Source organism: Erigeron canadensis, chromosome 8, assembly GCF_010389155.1.
Source record: "Erigeron canadensis isolate Cc75 chromosome 8, C_canadensis_v1, whole genome shotgun sequence".
NCBI classification, from domain to species: Eukaryota; Viridiplantae; Streptophyta; class Magnoliopsida; order Asterales; family Asteraceae; genus Erigeron; species Erigeron canadensis.
The window spans coordinates 9,349,804-9,356,671 of NC_057768.1; the positions used below are offsets into that span (position 1 = coordinate 9,349,804).

At 32.4% G+C, this 6,868-nt stretch overlaps 2 long non-coding RNA genes across 3 annotated transcripts; both read right to left on the reverse strand.

The window, feature by feature from the left end:
- Positions 1-385: 385 nt before the first annotated feature.
- On the reverse strand, positions 386-1,666 carry LOC122580330. Of its 2 annotated transcripts, none has more exons than XR_006320772.1 (2): positions 1,557-1,666; positions 386-1,169 (listed from the first exon to the last, which is right to left on the reverse strand). It is a non-coding gene; the product is annotated as an uncharacterized LOC122580330 (long non-coding RNA). The 2 variants fall into 2 exon arrangements; XR_006320773.1 differs by lacking the exon at positions 1,557-1,666 and adding an exon at positions 1,296-1,390.
- A 40-nt stretch (positions 1,667-1,706) lies between these two features.
- Positions 1,707-2,515, reverse strand: LOC122609863. The gene is made up of 3 exons (XR_006325407.1): positions 2,311-2,515; positions 2,160-2,205; positions 1,707-1,787 (listed from the first exon to the last, which is right to left on the reverse strand). It is a non-coding gene; the product is annotated as an uncharacterized LOC122609863 (long non-coding RNA).
- Between the last annotated feature and the right edge of the window lie 4,353 nt (positions 2,516-6,868).

Consider the following 6,868-nt stretch of genomic DNA (forward strand, 5'->3'; position numbering starts at 1 on the left):
GAATGTCAAACATGTAAACATAATTGGGCCACACCAAAACCTGCATATGTATCTTCTAGTTTGTAGAACTCATACGGTAAATAAAAGAGAAAAAAGATCCAGCAATCATATATAGTGAAAAAATGGTGCATGTTTTAGAGAATACATCTATAAAGAGTGTTGCCACTTCAAAAGTATTGCACAACTCAAACAATTCAGAAAATGCTATATAAAAACAGCCAAAATACGAAATCTTACAAATAGAAAATTTGAACATGTTGACCCCAATACTTAAGAGTGTCATCAAATTTCCTCCAACTTCTTCATGTGGTTAGACACTTAGACCTTTTATTAGATGATAAAGAAGTCGCGTAATATTTATATATAATAGTGCAGAGAGGCAAAATAACTGAAAGAGAGACATAAATGTCGCACGACAGCGCATACCTGATCCATTATCAACGAATCCCTCTAACTAATAAAAAAAGACGCCTTTTGATGAGAATGAAAATCATGGAGACACAAAGTAGAAAAATTAATATGTACATTTCTTTAACAGATGGTTCAAAATCATAGTCAACTTACAGAAAAGTTAAAATTCGGTGTTATACCAAAGTCCAGATTCACAGCATTAGCAACTCCGGAACTTGCAACTCTGCCGCCCAACTTGACGACCGTGATTTAGCTTAGAGACACTAAAGAGGCATAAGCATCAACATCCACATTGAAAAAAAATCCGTCATTAAATTCAGATAAGAAACATGTGAATCAATTTCTCAAATGGGTAACTTTGTATTAACATTAATTTCAGTAATAAAAGATGAAGGTAATACTGCTCAAACACCACCCTGAATCCTATTCCAACATCAAATGACATCAGTCAACAACTTAACATTGTCTGCAGAATAAGAAAAAAAACTTATAGTTGTAATGAGTATATTGGATCTAATACTATATAATATACATACCATAAAGCATACCAAAAGTTTGTAAACAGAATAACAGCCCAATTTACCTTTTAGTTAACAATAGTTAATGATATACGCTACCTAAAAATCACAAGAGTAATAAGCTTACTTCTTTTGTATCCGCTTAAGTTCTGCCGACCGGGCCATTCTTTCAATACCTCTGCTCCAGGTTAGTATTTGTTGCCACCACCCGACACAGATTGGTTGGGTTAATGACGACCACTTTGTTCAACAGTTAAATGAAAATATTAATACCAAAACATGAACATAGGAGCAAGGTATTTAGTAATAAGAACACCAACACATGACAATAGGAGCAAGGTATTTTGATTAAACTTTTTCATATACCTAAATTTTACTCCTGAAGCAATGTATTGCTTTCTTTATATATACGTAAACTTAATTATTTGTATTTATAAGAGAAAGCTAATACAAATTCATCTCGGAGAACCTTATTCATGCTTGTCAAGTAGTATGGAGTCCTATAAAAATCAAAACATAGTCATTTCCGACTCTAGTATATAACTTGGTTCATAGCGTAAAGTCATAGAAAGCCCCACAATATAGAAACTGATTACTAACACTTGAAACAATTAAACAAAGTCGTACCTTTATAATCATTGAAGGCTCTTGCTTTGGAAGCTTTTTAATGGCTCCTCAACTCCAAAGGCCAAATTTTATAAGCCATAGAACACAATAATCAAGAACATGGACTTGCAGAATACGCCCCCCCCCCCCCCCCCCCCCCCCCCCCCCCTCTGTTTCTTTTAAGGCACCAAGCTGAAAAAATAAGTTCTATCTAATAGTAGCTTGAATCTTCATTCCTTGCAATGAAATAATCTGGTTATGAAAAATTAAAATTAAAACTAAAATTTAAGATAATATTCAACTATCATCAACCAAATAAATTTTTATTGTCCCCAACCAAATAGAATTTCATTCGTATCTTCACTTCCTATCTCCCATCTATCACCAACCACATTAGTATAAATTTTCATTAGAGATAATAATAGTAGTTTAAATTAGATCGAGATAATAATATTAGTTTCTTATGATTAATATTAATATAATCTTAAATTACATATAATATTTGTAGAGATTTTTGAAATATCATGATATTAAATCAGAACACACAAACAAAATCAAAATTGAGAAAAACCTAAAAATAAAAATTTCTTAAAAAAACCTTAAACTGAAATTAGGAGAATAGACCTTTGATTCTAGTACAACTTCGATGCTGTTTGATTCTTTGTACAACCTGCAATCCCATGTTTGATTTTATGTTCATAGAAAGAATATATTTATGAAAAAGGGCTGCATCAAATAAGAATAAAAAGAATAACAAAAAAGAAAGAAATATTACCAAAAAGAATTAAGAATAACTGAATGAATGTGAGAAATTTTGGATGGTCAATTTTTCGGTGGGGTAGTTTTGAAAAATTAAGGGGACTATTGCCACGTGGCAGATTGCTGAAGGTTTTCTTTTTTTAGGATCCTGCTTTATTAGCAAAGAAGAAGAAGATGTGTTTCGGTTTGCTATGGTTAGCATGCATTGCAATAATGAGGTAAATCGGAAGAAACTCCTTAATTTTAGGTATCGTATTGGTAGTTATACAACCACTATACAATTTTTGTGTATCGAGATAATTGCATTTGAGTAGATACCACCACATGAATTTGGTAAAATCTGATTCAAGACAATGATAAGACTCAGTGTCAACTTTTTGTTATCCCTCCCATAATTGGCCCCCATATAAATGGTAACATATGATCATTTATGATGATCAAATGATTAGCATGCATTTATGAACAAATAGCTCAATGTGAAAGGTATCTCATACAAGTCTTTCAGAAATAGGTTCGAGTCTTACTGAGAGGGACAAAGTTTTATCTCAATTAAATGTTGTGTTTTTAAACCGTTAATTCCAGGATTTTTCTCCTACAAGGTATTGCGGGTAAACGGGATCTCTAGCATGAACCCAATTAAAACAACGTAAGTTGGATCCCCTATTATGAACAAATGATCAACACCTTTCTAAACAAAAGGATGATTAGCCTGCATTAAAATAAATGTAAATCAAAATAAACGTCTTCTAAAATATAAATTTTAATTGTCATGTATAATATTCTCAAGTTAAAGCATAGCCTCAAAAACTACATTATATATATATATATATATATGAGAAATCAAATAAGAAGGTGTCTTAAGGAGAGAAGAGAAAAAAGATCTTATGAACCAATCAGAGCGTGACATGTGGGTTTTAAAAAAAACGTGGTGGCATTTTTGTAAATAAATCAAACTTTTGTCAGCCTGGTTTTGGGTCAGCTTTGGGTCTGAGTCAGCTTGGTTTGTCAGCTTGGTTGGGTCAGCTTGGTCAGCCTGGATTCTAAGTCAGCTTGGGTTCTGGGTTAGCTTGGGTTATGATCAGCTTAGTTGGGTCAGATTGGTCAGCCTGGGCTTTGGGTCAGCTTGGTCAGCCTGGAATCTGGGTCAGCTTAGGATCTACATTTGTGTAGAATATGTGTAGTTTTGTGTCAAGCTAACCAACATGACCCAACCTGACCCAGACCCTAAGTTGACCCAACCCAACCCAAGCTGACCCAAAACCCATAATCTACATTTGTGTAGATTATGTCAAGCTAACCCAACCCAAGCTTACCAAGCTGACCCAAGCTGACCCAGACCCCAAGCTGACCCAACCCAACCTCAAGCTGACCCAAAACCCATAATCTACATTTATGTAGATTAATCTACATTTGTGTAGATTGTGTCAAGCTGACCAAACCCAAGCTAACCAAGCTGACCCAACCTGAACCAGACGCCAAGCTAACCCAACCCAACCCCAAGCTGACCCAACCTGACCCAGACCCTAAGCTGACCCAAGCTGACCCCAAGTTGACCCAAACCCAACCTGACCCCAAGCTGACCCAATCAGACCCTGACCCCAATCTGACCAAACTAACCATGCTGACCAACTAAGCTAATCAGATCCCAAGCTGACCCAGACCAAGCTGACCAACTAAGCTAACCCAGAACCCAAGCTGACCAAACCAAGCTGACCTACCAAGCTGATCAAAACCAAAGCTGACCCAAACCCAAGCTAACCCAGAATCCAGGCTGACCAAGCTTCAAAATAATTTGATTTATTTACCAAAATGCCACTGCGCATTTTTTTCATTTTGACACATGTCGCGTTCTAATTGGCTTATAGGACATTCTCTTCCTTCTTTCTTTAAGACATCTTCTTCCAGGATCTCTACCCTATATATATATATAGATATATGGGAAAAGGGAATATAAAGTTGTCCGACACCTAAACTTAGGTGTGAAACCCCTCACATACCAATATTTTATTATTTCTTGTTTAATGAATAAATACATGAGCCCATGATTTTTATGGATTAAAAAAAAATAATATGTGACCCGACAGCCTTATATTCCCATCCCCATATATATATATATATATATATATAAATTCGTTCAATAAGGGCTCCAGAAGATGTTGATCGTAAGTGAGAAGAATATAAGGCTTAGATGTGGAACACTCACATATTATTTTTTTAATCCATAAAAATCATGGGGCCCATGTATTTATTCATTAAACAAGAAATAATAAAATATTGGTATGTGATGGGTTTCACACTTAAGCTTAGGTGTCGGACAACTTTATATTCTCTTTTTACCATATATATATATATATATATATATCTAATAAAACAGTAGTTATCCTAGCTTTCTAAAGCCATCCACCTCAACTTAAACTATCTTCAGACTTTGCCACATAGGATTTTTCCTACGTGTCATCTCCATATTTTTTCCAACAATACTTATCTATTTTATCTATAAATCTAATAAAAGTAATAATAATAAATAATAATAAAAAATTAAGTGATTTTGTTTCTATGTTATCTTTTTCGGTACCTATAAATAAACTTATTATTCCAAAACAATAACTTAACAATTTGTTATATTAAACAAATCCCGTATTAAAAAGAAAGATTTTCAAATTATTTTGTTTCTATGTTATTTTTTACAATGAATACATTTATTGTTCCAAATCATGAACTTAACAAATTAGTGTTTCTACAATATTATATATGCAACATTATACTATTGTATAGTTCAAGTTTAATGTTTATGTGATATAATATGTACATTATATGATTCTATTGCCGATTTCCAAGTGTATTTCTTTGTCCTTTTTAATACATACATATAGATACATGTATTGTTTTAAATCAGTAACTTAACAATTTATTGTTTGTATAAAGTTGCCGTCTAAGTTTAAAAAAGACATTGTATAAAGTTGAATCTGTTGTTAATATATGAGCGGAATGCTTATAATAAAACATCTCAAATATAGTATCGAAAAGTCACCGATTAATTTACTGACCCAAATTCGTATGCTTATTAAACTTAACCATTAGTTGTTATTTCGATGTCTAATATAGGTCGTGGCCAACACCATATGCACTAGAAAATGGTAGATAAATTTCATGTTTCACTTATAGGCTTAATTAAAGCTCTTAGATTTGTTCCCACATATAAGCTACCATGCTTTTGTGAGCGAGATAAGATACCCATAGTGGCATCATTCATCTACATGAAAATCTTAATTTAACTATATAATATCTAATATATGTTTCTGTATGTGATTTTGGGTTTTAAAGATTCATTTAAGTTGATTTTGTTCATTGTTTTTTTATATATAATTTTCAAGACATGAGTTTAAAATAGCTTCTAACTATTTCAAATATCTTGATATTTCTTTTCAGACAGATGCAACATTAATTTGAATATAAGTATGTTCTTTGCAAATTATTGTAATATTAATTTGGTTTCTAATTATGTCACTCAATTACATTCTACCTAAAATTCTTATTCCATTCTTAATTCAAGAATACATGATAAATTTTTTTTTTTATATACGCATGACAAGGTATTTCTTACCTCAAATGTAAATATTGTTGTAATCATATGATATGTAGGTGTAAGTGTCTTCTTAACTATCTGCTTTCAGATAATAGATGTAACAAATTTGCTCTGAAATCGTTGAGGTTATATGTTTAAGGTTACAAGGATTTAATAAAAAAACTATTAACGATGTTTTTATATTGAACTTTTATTGAATTATTTATTGTAAATTTATGTTAATCCGTGCAACGCACGGGAAAAAAACCTTGTATATATATATATATCTATATATATATCAATTCATGTCAAATAATTATAAACATAGCATATTATCTGATAAACCCTTATAAACACTTCGTGTGTTTAAACGCTAGTTAAGATTTTAGCCTTTAAAGGTTTTATTCACGTATTATTTTGGAGAAAAACATTATTTTAAAAGAAACTGGGTACGGAAATGGTGGGATGATCCAAAGCATTGGTGGATGCAGCTTAGAATTATGCCCCTCCTCAAGTTGGCCCACTTATTGTTAAATACTGTCTCAGCCCAAATGAAGAAGAAAAGTTACAAGCCCGCTTGCTAATTGTATATCTTAAAACAATTACCATTTTAGCTATCAGATTTTAAATATGTTGAATAGAAAATTAGCCCAATATTTTATCATATATTGAAAGTTACATGGAGAAATGTCCAAACTACTTAAAAAAAAAACTCTCCCTTTTTTCACACACGCAACTCTCTCGATATCTTTTTCTTTCTTTTATTTGCACTCTGTTAATATTATCCGCTGCAACATGCGGGCACCATGCTAGTTTTATAAAAAAAATAGCCCCAATGATGAAAGTTACATGCGAAAATATCTAAAATACACTTAATGATTATATTACAATATCAGTTCTTTTTCTATTAAATAAATTTCATTAACCCTTTACATCAATTATATTCGTATCAATCATCCACCACACTACTCGCCGCCACCTCTACTACCAACAGTTGTCCCCCACCACC